Below are 15,631 nucleotides of genomic sequence, written 5' to 3' on the forward strand. Positions count from 1 at the left end.
CAGATAAGACTCCACCCTGTAGAACTCCTGCATGGAGTTGGCGTTGGAGGATCTGACTGTCTGTATGGTAATAAATGGACCGACAAGTAAGTAGGGTTTATAGGAACTTCAGCAAATATCTTTGTATTTGGAAGGCATGTTGGAGCAGATGAAGGAAGGCATATACATCCAGACTATCGAAGGCTGCTTTTAAATCAGCATAAATTATTGCAATTTCCTTTCTGGCTTGGAAAGCATTTAGTATCGCGGCTTGAATTGTGAGGAGGTTAGTAATTGTTGATCTTGTAGTTATTGAATAATGAATTTGTTGGGGTTGCCCGTCCAGTATCTGATTCGACAACTTTGGCAGTAGAGCTTTCTCCAGTACTTTTAATAGGGTAGATGCAGTAGATATAGGCCTATAGTGCTCCACGAGGTTAGGCATTGTAATTTTCGGCATTGGAATTACAGAGTACTTGTTCCAGTTCTCAGGGAAAACTTGGCAAGCAAGGATAGAGCTATAAATTGCTTGGAGTGGTTCAATTAGGTAAGGGCTGAGACACTTTGCCATAAAGTGGGGGACTCCATCAACTTCAGCTGTCTTAGTTGCCCTGAGGGAGTTAATACTCTGTATTACTGCTTCTTTAGTGATAAGAACAGACTCCATCTCATTGTCAACTAATTGATCCCACTGAAACTCCCTGACTTGAGACTCATGATATATGCTGGAGAGTCTGCTGATGTGGTCCATCCACGCTTCTTTGTCAATTCCCTGATTTGTATCACTTTTATGTGTGCAACGAGGTAGCTTTCCCCTGTCAAGTGTGTCTTTCATGCAGTGGTTGACTCTAGATTTTTCCCTATTAAATATTGCTCTAGCCCTCGAATAGTTAATTGTATTTTGTGTATCATTAGACAGTTTCCAATTTCTGTGCAGGGTTTGCTTTAGTTTAAACAATACAGTTAGGCTAGAATTCCACCAGGTTTTCGATCTTGATGATATCCTTACTACTTTGGAAGCCGCAAAATCTGTAATACAGTTGATCCAACTGGTTAAGAGAGTTGTTGCAAATAAGGCATCACATTTGAGTAGACATTCCCACGGGATACAGCTGGCAGCAAATAAGCATTTATTTGGGTCCAGAAAGGCTGGCGAAGTGACAAGCTGGCTCTTAATTTTTTCCTTGACATTGAAGTCCACATACGGTAGCATTATGAGCATTGCAAATGGGCTATGATCGGAAGAAAAGAACATTTCGGGGGTTACATCAATTATACATTTACCAGAAGACAGAATTAGGTCAAGTCTATTTTTACCTCTTGTAGGTTGGTCATTGATAAGTGAGATGGAGCATAGCTGTAGTCTATTTAGCATGGTGTCCAGCAGGTTATTGAGCTGAGGTGGAAGGTTGAAATCTTCACATACTATATGTGTGGCCGACACATGTAATTTGTTGAGAAGCCAGTCTGCTACATTATTTATCATTTCTAGACTAGGAACAGGTGGAATGTAAACGACTACTATATCTAAGAGTACTGTGTGGACTTTTAAAGTGACCAGTAATGCCTCATAAAGCTCTGAGTCCGAGTAGGCGACCGAGATGATTTGAACTGCTACGTCACGTACAAACACGAGGGGTGGAGGAGGGCTACTCCTCTATCCCTCGATATAGATCTGGATTTGAAGTAGGCCTTGTATCCAGCAGCGTCAGCAGTGACTAAAGACTCTTGATGTAGCTGGAGCCAGGTCTCGGTAAGACAGATAACATCAGCAGACCATGACAAGAGCATTTGTTCTAGTGTGTCCAACTTGTTTCGCATGCTCCTAACATTCTGATAAAAAAATCTTCCCTATGGATAATGGTTTTATCTGTATCCTAGTAGGTCTTCTGCGGGGTATAGTCTTACTTTGTATCATGTGTCGGGTAGTGACTATTGTAGGAATTCGATTGCCTGGCGATCCGGTAGAGGTTCATTATCCTGTGTAACTGAGTTTGCAATATGGCTGCCGTTCAGTGTGCACGTGCTAATTAACGCTCCGTTAATTTCAGTATAAATTAGTGATTTTAACTTGTGCTACAGCTTCGATTTTCTGCATAACAAGGTTCTTAAGGGCGAAGAACAATATGGCGAGGTTTGTTTCTTGATATTATGGATACATTCGTGTGTGTAAAAGCGTTAATTATTCAACGTCAGCGATAATGTGTCTGCTCAATATGGCCGTAACGGAGGAAGACGGTATGGCCACCGTACAGTGAGGACGCTCGTATCATCGCTCGTACATTTTGGATTAAATATGTGTCTTAAATTTAGATTAGTGTCCAAATTGAGTTCTCCCGTGAAGATAAACAACAGTGGATACCATTGGTGAGAAACTTTTAGCATTCTACTGGGTATTTAGTTAGATCTCAGCGTTATCTATCTGTTTCCTTTGTTGCCAGACCGCACTGGTCACCATGTGGCTGACAGAAGGGAAATAGAGAGCTAGCCAATATAACGTGGCTGGCACGCTGATATCTGGCCCCTGACTGGGTTGGAAACCTTCCCCTTGTGTGACAATATATTGCCTGCAACAACAATTGCGAATGATTTACGAGAAAATTATGCTCAAAAATGTATATTAACGTATGCAGGTGGTAGATGACTCTCATCAACCGGTGAAATACCACCACTTTGCTTATTGGAGGCTTGAAGTGGTGGAACCCATGTTTAGTCTCTAGAGCTAAGTTCTGGTCAACCCTTCCCTATCTCTTCCATCATGCAGTATGATTGATGATTTTTGAGGTTATGATGAATGTCGTGGCGAGATCCAATATTCCTTACATTTCGAGGGTACAGCTCTAAAACGGTGTTCGCAGGCCGGCCGCTAGTTAGTACACCGGACTGAACCTATTGGTAACTCTCTAGGAAGCTTCCGGATCAGCTAGTGTATAATCTTGCTACCTCTACTCTGTCAGATAGTGACTGGAGGGAGTCCGAGTAGTGTGTATGCGGGGAGCATTGTCGAGGCCACGTTATGTCAAGGATCTGGGTATATTCTTACCACATGTACGCCATATCCAAAAATTTCATTACTTCATACATCATGTCCCACCCACTTTTTCTTACTATTGAATACACCATGAATTGCCAAACTAATAGAGCAAGCTTATCTGCGAAAAGATCTAAACCTCCCAAGGACTTCCTAATTCATTTCACAAATATACGTGGTCTCAATTCTAATCTCAACGATGTCCATTTCCACTTGCAGTCTTCCAAACCCCATGTACTTTTTCTGACTGAATCTCAGTTATCAGTTGATTCAACTACTGCTCATCTCAGATGTCCAAATTATTTGCTGTATGATTCCTTTCGCCTCAAAGGTGGTACTTGTGCATATGTCCGTTCTGATATTCCCTGTCAGAGACTTGGCAATTTGGAATCTCCGCTCTTGCAACTTTCCTAAAAGTGAGGTAATTTTCCTTGGTGATTTTAACGTTCACAACTCCAGCTGGCTTCCGTTTTCTAGTCACACCGACCCAGCAGGTCGAGATGCTGCGGCTTTTGCAATTACTAATGACCTAGCACAGATTGTTCATTTACCTACAAGAATACCGGACAATCCTAATCATACAGCCAATACGCTTGATCTTTTTCTCACAAACAACCCTTCTAAGTACAAGGTTGAAGTGAGAGGTCCTTTAGGCACTTCAGATCACAACTTGGTGATTGTCTCTTCTCCAATGGAACCTTTATCTCATGCCTATTCCCAACCTCGTAATGTTTGGCATTACAAGAATGCAAAATGGGATGACCTGCGAGACTTCTTTTCTTCTTTTCCTTGGTCTGATTACTGTTTCAAAACTTCTGATGTCAACGTTTGCTCAGATCGTGTCAGTGAAATTATTCTTGCAGGAATGGAATCCTTTATCCCACACTCCACTTTAAAATCTCGTCCTTTATCTAAACCTTGGTTTTCCAATAAATGTGCTAAGGCTGTTCAAGAGAAGAATGTTGCATATCGTAATTGGCTTGTTTCTAATTCTTCAGTTTCACTCAGCACGACACTCAGCACGACACAGTTTCTCAACTGTGTCGTGCTGAGTGTTCTAAGCAGTTATACAGTCTGTTCAGGAGTTATTTTTCTGAGAGATATGTGACTGTAAGGTCTAAACATTTTCTCCTTCAAAGACAAATCACGCGAGGTTGCCCTCAGGGCTCTGTATTAGGTCCTTCCATTTGGAATTTAGTGTTACAGAACTGGCTGGTTCGACCACAAGTAAATTGTCACGTGATAGCTTTTGCTGATGATGTCACATTAATTGTGGCAGGTCGATCACGACACGATTTGGAGCAAAATGCAAACCGTGTAATAAATGATATTAATACCTGGGCACAAGGATTTAAGCTTACCATTAGCCCCCAAAAGACCAAAATGATGCTTTTTAAAACCAAACTTGATTTGGGACGACCGCCGCAAATAAAATTAAATGGGAGACAGTTGACTATGGTTTCTGAAACTAAATACTTGGGGCTCATTATTGATCACAAGTTGTCTTATTATGCGCATATAACACATCTACATAGCAAGATTAGGAAATTTGCCGGCTATATTATAAGAGTATCAAGAGGAGATTGGGGTGTGTCCAATAAAACTTTATTTTTATATTATAAGGTGGTGTTTCTGCCTATGGTTACATATGCAGCGGGAGTTTGGTCTCACAGAGTGGCTCTTGTTAGATTTCAGGCTAAATTAAACTCACTACAAAGAACGATGCTTCTCAGTATATTAAGGGTATGTAGAACTGTAGCTACGACTGCACTTCAAGTGATGGCTGGGGCAGTCCCTTTGGATTTGTTCGTGGCTTATCGAGGGCTGTGCTATGGCATTAAGAAGAAAATATCTACTAGACTTGTTGGCATAGAAGTTGACATAAATTCTGATATTAAGAGGGAGAAGAGAAGATGTTTAAATGAGATTGTTAACTTGTGGCAAACAAGATGGGACACTGTATCTACTGGTCGAGTGACAAAGAAATTTATTCCGGATGTTACCTTTTTAAGTGACAGAACAGTTCGAAGTTGGTTTACGCCAAGTTTACAAACATCATTTTTACTAACAGGTCACGGCTCGATGAAAGCGAAATTATTTCAGTTGGGTCTTTCGGATACAGATCTCTGTTTTTGTGGTGAGAGTGAAAGTTGGCACCATATATTATATGTGTGTACAATTTACGATAATGTCAGGGAAATAATCAGGGAAATCATTGCTGAAAATGAGTTAGGTCGGGAAGAGGTGTTTGTATCTAATAGGAGTGTATTTCAATTATTCCAGGATTTTGCAAAGGGAGCCTTTGAACTGAGGAAACGCCTGTTAAACAGTTGAACCAGAATAGTGTGTTGAAAAGAATACTGAAGTGGGTCCAGAATGCCCAAGAGACTATTGGTGATGATGAGGAGGATTTATTTATTTATTATTATTTTTTTTTTATTATTTTTTAAATTTATTTATTTATTTATTTTATTATTTTTTTTTTATTTTTTTTTTATTTATTTTTTATTATTATTTATTATTATTTTTTTTTTATTTTATTTATTTATTTATTTTTTTATTATTATTTTATATATATATATATATATACGTGTGTTATTTATTATTATTATTATTTTTTTTTATTATTTTTTTTTTTTAAGCTCTGGATTGGGCCCCCAGAGGGTTTTTTTTTTTTTTTTTTTGTTGTCTCATAACCTGAGACCTTATGCGTCCCATCTACTGGAACTGGCCCACCTTCCCGTGGTGTGGACGAGTATCTAGAAGCAGCCTTCCTGGTGATAGCTGCTTCTCGGTAGCTAAGAGGTCAGCATAACACAACAACATAACATGCATTAAACTACACGAACATTGCACTACTACACGCTGGCCTGTTTTGCAGAGTCTGTTCAACGTACAAAGAAACGAGGTGGATTTGAACGGACGTTCTAGGAGCCACCCTACCTATACACACACATGTCCACATGTCCACATATTCTTGCAGGAATGGAATCCTTTATCCCACACTCCACTTTAAAATCTCGTCCTTTATCTAAACCTTGGTTTTCCAATAAATGTGCTAAGGCTGTTCAAGAGAAGAATGTTGCATATCGTAATTGGCTTGTTTCTAATTCTTCAGTTTTATTTTCTGCCTACACCAAAGCTCGCAACAATTGTAAAGCAGTTATTAATCAGTCCAAACTAGAGTTTGAACAGGCTAAGAGTAGAAAACTTGCTTCTTGCCCTAATGGTAGCCGAGCATTCTGGTCTCTTGCCAAAGCTATTGGCCGCAACTTTTGCCCATCTCTGCTCCCACCTCTGTCCAAACCAGATGGTTGTGTTGCCACTTCAGCCAAGGATAAAGCTGACCTACTAGCATCCCATTTTTCTTCCAACTCATGTATTAATGATCTGGTAAAACACCTCCCACCATTCCCAGCACGCTCCATTCAATGCCTCCTGTGGTCTTCCGTCAAAAGGATATCAGAAGGATTTTGAATCTCGATGGTAAGAAAGCTCCAGGTTCTGATGGTATTTCTCCACTTGTTCTCAAAGCCTGGCTCCTGAACTTACTCCTATTCTTTGCCGCCTTTTTTCACTTTCTTATTCCAAAGGTGTTTTTCCTTCTGCTTGGAAATTTGCTCATATCCAGCCAGTTCCTAAAAAGGGTGACAAATCCCTCCCATCCAATTATCGTCCCATTGCAATTACTTCTACTCTTTATAAAGTAATGGAGAAATCAATTAACTGCTAACTCTTAAACTACCTTGAAACCTTCCGTCTGATCAACGATCGCCAGTATGGATTTCCGTCAGTGTCGATCCACTGGTGATATTCTGGCTTATGTTACCCATTTATGGACTAATTCAATGGAAAGGTTCGGTGAAACACAAGTAGTTGCTCTTGACATCTCAAAGGCTTTTGATCGTGTTTGGCATAAAGGTCTTCTAAACAAGCTTCCATCTTATGGTTTGCCAACTGTTTTTAGTAATTGGTTATCCAGTTTTCTCTCTGATCGCTCACTGAGGGTGATGGTAGATGGCTCTCTGTCTTCTAACTTCTCCACTAATGCCGGTCTCCCCAAAGGTTCAGTTCTTTCCCCCACTATTTTCCTCTAGTATATTAATGGCCTTCTTCCATTGACTGGAAATCCTATCCATAGTTTTGCCGATGATAGCACATTGCATTCAACTTTCCATTTTGAGAAACCTTGTCCAGCTCAATCAGCTTCAAGTTCTCGAAAATCTGCTGCCAATTCCTTAAATGCCGATCTTCAGGTAATTCTCCAGTGGGGCAAAGACAACTTAGTTGATTTCAACCCTTCTAAAACTCAATCTTGTCTTATATCTCGCAAAAAGGATTCTTCTGCTCCTATGCTTATCTTTAGTGACACTCCGATTTCTAGGCAAAATGATATATCTCTTTTGGGGATTACCCTGACTTCTAATCTCTCTTGGCACAAGCACATTACAAATATTGCTTCCTCTGCATCTAAAAAACTTGTTTTCCCTTTCGCTCTCGGCGCTACTTTTCTTCCAAACAGATGCTCACTCTGTATAAATCGCAAATCCGCCCTGCCATGGAATATTGTTCCCACATCTGGGGTGGTGCCCCCAAAACCTCTCTCAGGCTTCTTGATTCCATTCAGAAGAGGGCAGTTAGATTAATTAATGATTCATCTCTAACAGAGTCTCTCCACTCGCTTTCTCATAGACGTACTGTTTCTGCTGCATGCCTCTTCTACAGATACTTCCATGGGCACTGTTCTTCTGAATTGGCTTCTATAATTCCCGCTCTCTCTTTCAAAACAGTCCGAACACGTGCCGCCACCAGCCAACATCCATTTACTGTCCAACTTCAAACTCACAGAACCAACTTTTCATCTTCCTCATTTATTCATTCAACTGCCGTTTTCTGGAACAACCTTCCTTCATATGCATTTCCTGAAAATTACAGTCTACAGAAGTTCAAGTCCAATATCAACAAATATCTTCTTTCGTCTTCTCAACCTCCAACCCAAGCACGGTACTAAGTACTATAGGTTATAATACCTCTCGTGTTTGGGGTTCTCATAAAAAAAAAAAAAAAAAAATTCCCCCCCCCCACCTTCTTCCACAAACTGACCATGGATAAGTGTAAACTCTCGACCAGTGTGATCTGTGCCAAAACAGACTTCGGAATCGTGACTGGCACCTCTGCAAACCCCCAAAGAAAGTAGTCCCGTCTCTGTACCTGTTTTTTTTTTTTTTTTTTTTTTTAACTTTTGTTCTCCCCCCCCACACACACACACACGTGACAGGAGGGAATCCCCCAAATTTTGCTGGTCCACTGAGAGCCGTCTAATCTAGCTACGGACTTGTAGTAAGCGACATTCAACTGCCGTTCACGAACCTCTTCACGTGAAACAACGAAACTCTGGATAATCCGAATCGGCCCGCTAATTCGGAACTCACTAGACGTGGAAGGAAAAGCTGACAAAACTAAAATCATGCAGCAGAGTCAAAACGACGATCCCATCATCACTGAACAGCAAGAAGAAGTGGATGATCATCGTTCCGGGGCCCCCCCAGACAGGGAAAAGGAAAAATAGGAAGACAATGCCTAAGTTTGAGAGGGGGGTGCGCTCCCAGACCGAACCAAAGGAAACACAAGAAAACCCTACAAGTCAAAAGGAGGCCAGCGAAGATAAGCAACAAGAGCCACCCCTGGATCCCACCTTGCCAGAGGGCACAGTATACGAAAAATCACTGTTCCTTAAAGCTGCCCTGGAAACCCTGTTCAAGGAACAAACCAACAGGGTAACCACTGGGGTTAGAGCACAAATAGTGAACCTATGGAAGAAGTTGGACACACTCTTGATAGAGACATACCTCGAGAGCGAGAGAGTAAACGCAAGACTCCAGGCATACTTTGACTGTGGGGCAAACCAAATGCCACAGCGTGCACCCACCTACGCCCATCGCTGAGGAACAACCTGGCACAACCACCATTGCAACTACCAACAAAAGGGCCCCAGGCAAGGAGGAAGCCCTTACTCAAGACGCCGAACTTGGTGGTCCTTCGACCGACCGAAATGGACACCACCCAAACAAGCGAAGAGCTCAAGACCACGGTGATGAGGGAACTAAAGGAGGACCTCAAAACCGCCAAAATCAAGTTGATAAGAAAGACCCACAATGTCGGGCTCATAATAGAGACCGACTCAATGGAAGATGTCCAAGCAATAATCACAAATCCAAAAATTGCCACCCTTGGACTCTCAGCTGAACTGCCAAGGAGGAAGGGACCTTCCATCACAATATACGATGTGGACAAAGAAATATCACCCAGCCAACTGACCACGGAAATAATCACTAGAAACCTCAGAGATATTCCTCCAGAACTGCAGAACCAAAACCTAGTGCAACCCAGGTACTTGACAAACTCAAGAACAGGGACGAAAAAGAACTGGGTCGTTGAGCTGGCCCCAGCAACATGGCAGGTGTTGAGAAACCACACAAGGTTATATATTGAATGGAGTTCCCACCGGTTCAGGGAGCACGTAGCCATTCCAAAATGTTTCAGGTGTTGCAAATTTGGACACACTACACATACGTGCAACCAGACGGCACCCACCTGTGGCCACTGCTCTGGAAAAGGCCACAAATTCAAAAATTGCCCCAACAAAGATCAGGACCCAACATGCGCAAACTGCAAGTCCTTAAAACTGGAACATTCCCACTCCATCAGGGACCCCAAGTGCCCAACATACTTAAAAGCCAAGAGTTAATGCCAAAACAGAATCGACTATGGAGAGGCACAATAAAAGATATAACACCTCCAAGATTACTATCCTACAGCAAAACCCGCAAAGGGCCAGAGCAGTGCCAGAACAACTTCGAATTAAAGCAGACGAGATTGGTGCAGATATCTTAATACTACAGGAGCCGTATACCCATACAAAACGGGTGCGCGGCTACCCAATGACCTTTAAAATAGTCCAGACTGAGGAAGACACACCGTGGGCTGCAGTTGCAGTGCGCAATCCCAATTACACCGTCACCAAGATCAGCCAACTATGCACGACTTGGGCTGCATGTGCCCACATTCTAACTCCATTGGGCCCCCTCTATGTGGTGGCGCTCTACTGCAGACCAAGGGAAGACATTTCCTTTGCCACCAGGTACCTGCAGACGCTACTAGACATACTTCCGAACCAGAGGATTATTGTTGGAGCGGATGCAAACTGCCGTTCTCCGGCCTGGCATAGTCTGACCCCAAACAGACGAGGAGCTGGAAATGGGCAGCTCCTGGAAGACTACCTGACAAATTCACCGTTTGTGGTTCTAAACCAACCCCACAACCTTCCTACATTTTGTAACACTCTGTGGGAGGCCACAATTGATGTCACTGTGGCCACTGGAAACATTGCCAGATACGTCACAGACTGGAAGGTCCAAGACTCTTGGACAACGTCCGACCACAGAGTGATAACCTATGAAATACGACGATCACTAGACAGGACATCAGTACTCAAGCAGATGCTAAACCGCTTCGCGGTTCGAAAAGCCAACTGGGATCTCTTTGTGGAGCTGCTTGCACCTGCTGTGGCCGAGCACCTCGCCAATATGAACCCGCAATCTGATCCGAATGACACCCAAGTGAGAGTCACCAAGATCTTAACCAGCATTAGCGAAGCTGCAATGAAACGAAAAAATCCAACACCGGGTGCGGTTCCTTGGTGGACTGCAGTTATCCAAAACCTAAGGCGCGAGGTGATTAAAAAAAGAAAACAGTTTCAGAGAGCGAGGAGCTCATGGCCGGCCTCAGAAATTGCAGTTTTGAGGGAAAGCTATAAAGACGCAAGAAACAGGTACACAAACCTAATAACCAAAAGCAAGCGTAAGGCCTGGGAGATGTTTGTAGGCACAACCGGAAACACTCAACCCTGGGGAGTGGTGTACAAGATAGCGACAAACAAGCTCCCCAGAGAGGAAGTCATCATGACAACAAGGACACCGCAGGGCACCCCGACTACCACATGGCACCAATCAATAAACAATATACTGGACACTATCTTCCCAGAACCAGCCATCCCGACCTTACCAGAACAACTGCAAATCTGTGCTGAGAACAATGAATATACTACAAACCGATGTGAACCACCATTTACCCTGGAGGAACTCCGACAGGCTTCAACCCTCATACGAAACAATAAATGTCCTGGCTCAGACTTACTGGAGCCGGAAATTATTAAAAAGGTAATGGAAATTGCACCGGAACTACTACTCAATCTGTATAACCGCTGCCTTGAATCTGGCACCTTCCCAACACAATGGAAGCAAGCGAATGTAAAACTAGTCTTGAAAAATCCGGCGAAGTCACCTGACTCGCCGAAATCGTATCGACCGATCGCACTGCTACCAGTTATAAGTAAACTATTTGAGAGACTACTATATACAAGAATTAGCCAACACTACCAAACAGCTGGACTTGACATGGCAACCCAATTTGGCTTTAAACCACAATCATCTACTGTGGAAGCCCTAAGAAATCTACTAAGCTCCGCAACCTCATGCAGCAGCAAATACTTTCTTGTCATATCAATCGATTTTGCTGGGGCATTCGACACCATTTGGTGGCCGAGCGTCCTGGCGAGACTATGGCGGGCCCACGTGCCAGAAAACCTCTACAAGACTATCAAATCATATCTTTCACAGAGGATAATAAGCGTCATCGCACGTTATGTAAAACTAGATCGACCTGTTCACATGGGCTGCCCCCAGGGCTCTGTTCTTGGCCCGCTCCTATGGAACATGATTCTTGATGAGTTCCTGGCCATGGACCTGGGCGAAGTCCACTCCCAGGCCTTCGCGGATGACTTAATCTTGACGGTCGCTGCAGACAGCAGGGCCCAACTGGAATACAAGGCGAACCAGGCCCTGAGGATACTTCAGGAGTGGACACAGACTCATCTACTGAAGATATCACCGACCAAAACTTCCTCGATTTTGCTCAAAGGAACATTAGACCTACGCAGGCCATCACAAATCAAAGTGGAAAATAAGACTATCAAACTAGTGGACCAACTAAAACACCTCGGCCTTATACTTGACTCTAAACTGTCATTCCAGCACCATCTGACATACATCAGAGCAAAGATTAAGAAATACTCTGCACTTGTGGCCAGAATCACAAGACGAGATTGGGGGCTGAACAAACGCACCCTGTCTCTGTATTAAAAGACAACCTTCCTACCAGCAATAACCTACGCCTCTCCAGCCTGGTTTCAAAAAGTCGTAACCGCCGTAAATCGACGGACACTGGACGCCACTCAACGGACAGTACTGCTAACAATCACCCGTGCCTGTTGTACCACCAGCACTCCCGCCCTACAGGTATTAACGGGGGCCCTTCCTCTGGACTTAGAGGCTATTCGCTGCGGCATCACTCACAGCATTGCAAAAGGACAACCCTGCACCTTCCTTGGCTTTACAGTAAACACAGCTGCGAATCAGAAAGAAGAAAAAATCAGACTACAAAGGCACTTACAGCAGGTATGGCAGGATCGATGGACTGCCACAACCAAAGGCGAAATTACAAAGAAATTTCTGCCCACCATAGACAGGGTGTACCCCAAGCCCCCAACCTGGTTTCAACCCGGTCTTTTCACAACCTATTTGCTGACAGGCCACGGAGCGTTCAACGCGAAATTAGCATCTTTCAGAATCCTAGAGGCCCCACGTTGCTCTTGTGGGGAGCCAGAAACCTGGACACACATAATGTATGAATGTACCAACTATTAAGACCTACGCTGCAGACTTATGACAGCAACCACATACTTCCCAAGACATCTCGAGTCGCACCTACTAGATTCATGCGAAGAGTACAAGGCAGTAGCCAAATTCGCGCAGGAGTTGTTCACCCGGCGCAAAACACAAATTGCTGTTCACAGGGAACCACAATAATAAGGAGAAACTTGTGCAAGAGCTGCTTACCCCTCCAGCGCAAAACACAACTTCTGAATATAAGAAACTTCAATAAGGAGGGACCTCGCGGACTCTTAGCACAACAACCTATCTGATAGAGACGCGGAAATATGAATGACGAGTGTGAGGATACCCGCTCATGCATCGCCTGCACAAAAATGGACATACAGTACTACTACTAGACAGGTCGGGACTGTCCCAGGAATGACGAATTTCACGGCTTGGACACTTCAACTACTGGGACTACACGCAGCTTTGCTGCTGACGCCACAAGGCGGTCCTCCACCTGTGCTCACTTGCACAGGGCTTTTACTCCAATTCCTGGGCGGGGGAGAGAGGGGACGGCTCTGCTGTTTTTCTCTCCCCCTCGCCCACCCCTCTTTTCCTCCTGGTGGAGCATGGGCATGCCCCACTGATCTTCTCTGGGGCCGTCTTCCCTATTGACCCCATATTTCTGACTTTTCTGACAGAAGAATATTTGGATTGGAGCTCCCATGTGCTACAGTTTATACTTTATCACGGTATACAGAAACTGGCCAAAAAATACGAACCTTTGTATTAACACAGTCACAGACAAAAGAAGTGCAAATAGATGTAAACAAATCTGTGATATGGGGTGATGGCGTGTTGTCTCGTTGAAGTATACCGACTGCACAAGCTGTTCGAATGCAGTAATCTTAAGGCAGAATGGGAAAAACGAGTGATCTATCAGAATTTGAAAAAAGTCTTATCGTGGGTGCACATTTAGCAAGAGCCATGATGCAAGAAACGAAAGACACAAATGGTTTCTCAAAAGCATCCACTTCAAATGTTTTTAATGATAGGAAAGCAAGCGGTTGTTCCACACCTCAAAGGCATGTATAAAGCTGAAAAACAATGCTTCAAGAGCGAAGCTGTTGTGTTCTAAGAAGGACCGTACGAAAAAATAGGACATCCAATGTCCTGCAAATAACATTTGAATTCAATCAGGACCAAAACTGTTCTATTTCAACCTGTACCATGCGCAGGTAATTGAAGGAATTGGATATTGGCAGTCCTCTGCCTATTGAGAAGCCACTTGTTTCAGATAAAAACAGAAAAATCCGCTTGCAGTGGCCGAGAAGATTGTAATTGACAGTGGAACAATGGAAGAAAGTCATGTGGTCAGACAAATACACTTTGTTTTCCACTGATAGTAGACAGAGAGTGTGATCGGAACACCACCAAGCGATGGGCCCTGCTTGCTTTGGGACTGTTTCGAGTGCACATGTTCCTCAGTAGGACCTGTCATCCATTTTAAGTGACTAGATGCCAAACGAAAACGTTCTGCCCCTCATCATACAAAAAATCTCCAGTAATACTACTACTTTAATCACCTTGAGAGCTGCACCAGACTACGGTAGCTTCTGGGCTTCCTTGTTAAAATAGCCCTAGTCTTTAGTTCCTTTTTGTAGATGATAATACACATCCCCATAAGGCTCAGTTGGTTGATAAATTTCTTCAATACGAAGGTATACAGAGAATAGCTTGGTAGATCCCCAAATCAGGTACATGTTACATGCAGCCAGTTTTGATGAAAAAAAAAAACAAGAAGAAAATTTTATCTCGATGTTTATAACCAAAACATTTTTGAATATAATGAATTATCACTGATTCGAATTAGTGAGCCTTTATTTTAATTGTATTTCCACTTTCGTACCAAGATTGCTTTAGGTAAACATACGAAGCGAAATAAACGTGGGCGAACTGATTTCTGTTCTGAAAAAAAACAAACAAACAAACAAAAAAAAATCTGATTAAATGTATAAACTGCGCATGCGCTAGTTCTGCGTCTTTCGTGTATATCTAGAAATGTCAAAGCGGAAGACCTCTCATATGTATGATCTGATTCAGCGACTTCTCCATTAAGCATGTATTTCATAGAAGTTCTGATAACTGTACCAAGAGCTTCAGAACTTCGTGCATGGAATATGGCATAAAATTCTGCTTATGATCATCACAAGAATGTTTATTATAAACGTATTATTCTGTTAATCACTTATACACAATCAGACTTTCTGAAACATGCTTACTTTATAGCATACACTGTGCTGCCACTTTATTAGGTACACCTACCTAGTAGGTTTTGAGCCTCCTTTAGCCTTCAAAACAGCCTGAATTCGTCTAGGCATGGATTGAACAAGATGCTGAAAACGTTGTGCAGGAATGGAGGACCATGCAGACATTAGTGTGTCACGAAGTTCCTTGAGATTCGACGGAGGTGTAGACCTGCAGCAAACAGCCATTTCCAGCTTAGTTCATCCCAAAGATGTTCAATAGGATTTAGATCCAAGGAGCTGAGCGGACCACTGCAGCAAAGAAAAGTCATTGTCGTGTTCCTTGAACCATTCCATAGTAATTCGGGCTTTGTGCACCGGCGCATTATCCTGCTGGAAGTAACCATCTGACTGAGGATCAACTGTCAACATGAACGAATGCACTTGGTCAGCAACGATGTTTATGTACGATGTGGCATTCAGACGTGAATCTATGGGTATCAATGGACCCAACATGTGGCAAGAAAACATTCCCCACACCATAAAACTGTCCCCACCACCTTGCACAGTAGTCGTCAGACATGACGGATCCATGGATTCATGTTGTTATCGCCAAATGCTGAACCTTCCATAAACATGATGCACCAGAAACTTCGACT

The sequence above is a fragment of the Mastigoproctus giganteus genome, chromosome 8 (assembly GCF_048544385.1).
Source record: "Mastigoproctus giganteus isolate SK-2022 chromosome 8, ASM4854438v1, whole genome shotgun sequence".
In the NCBI taxonomy this organism is placed as follows: domain Eukaryota; kingdom Metazoa; phylum Arthropoda; class Arachnida; order Uropygi; family Thelyphonidae; genus Mastigoproctus; species Mastigoproctus giganteus.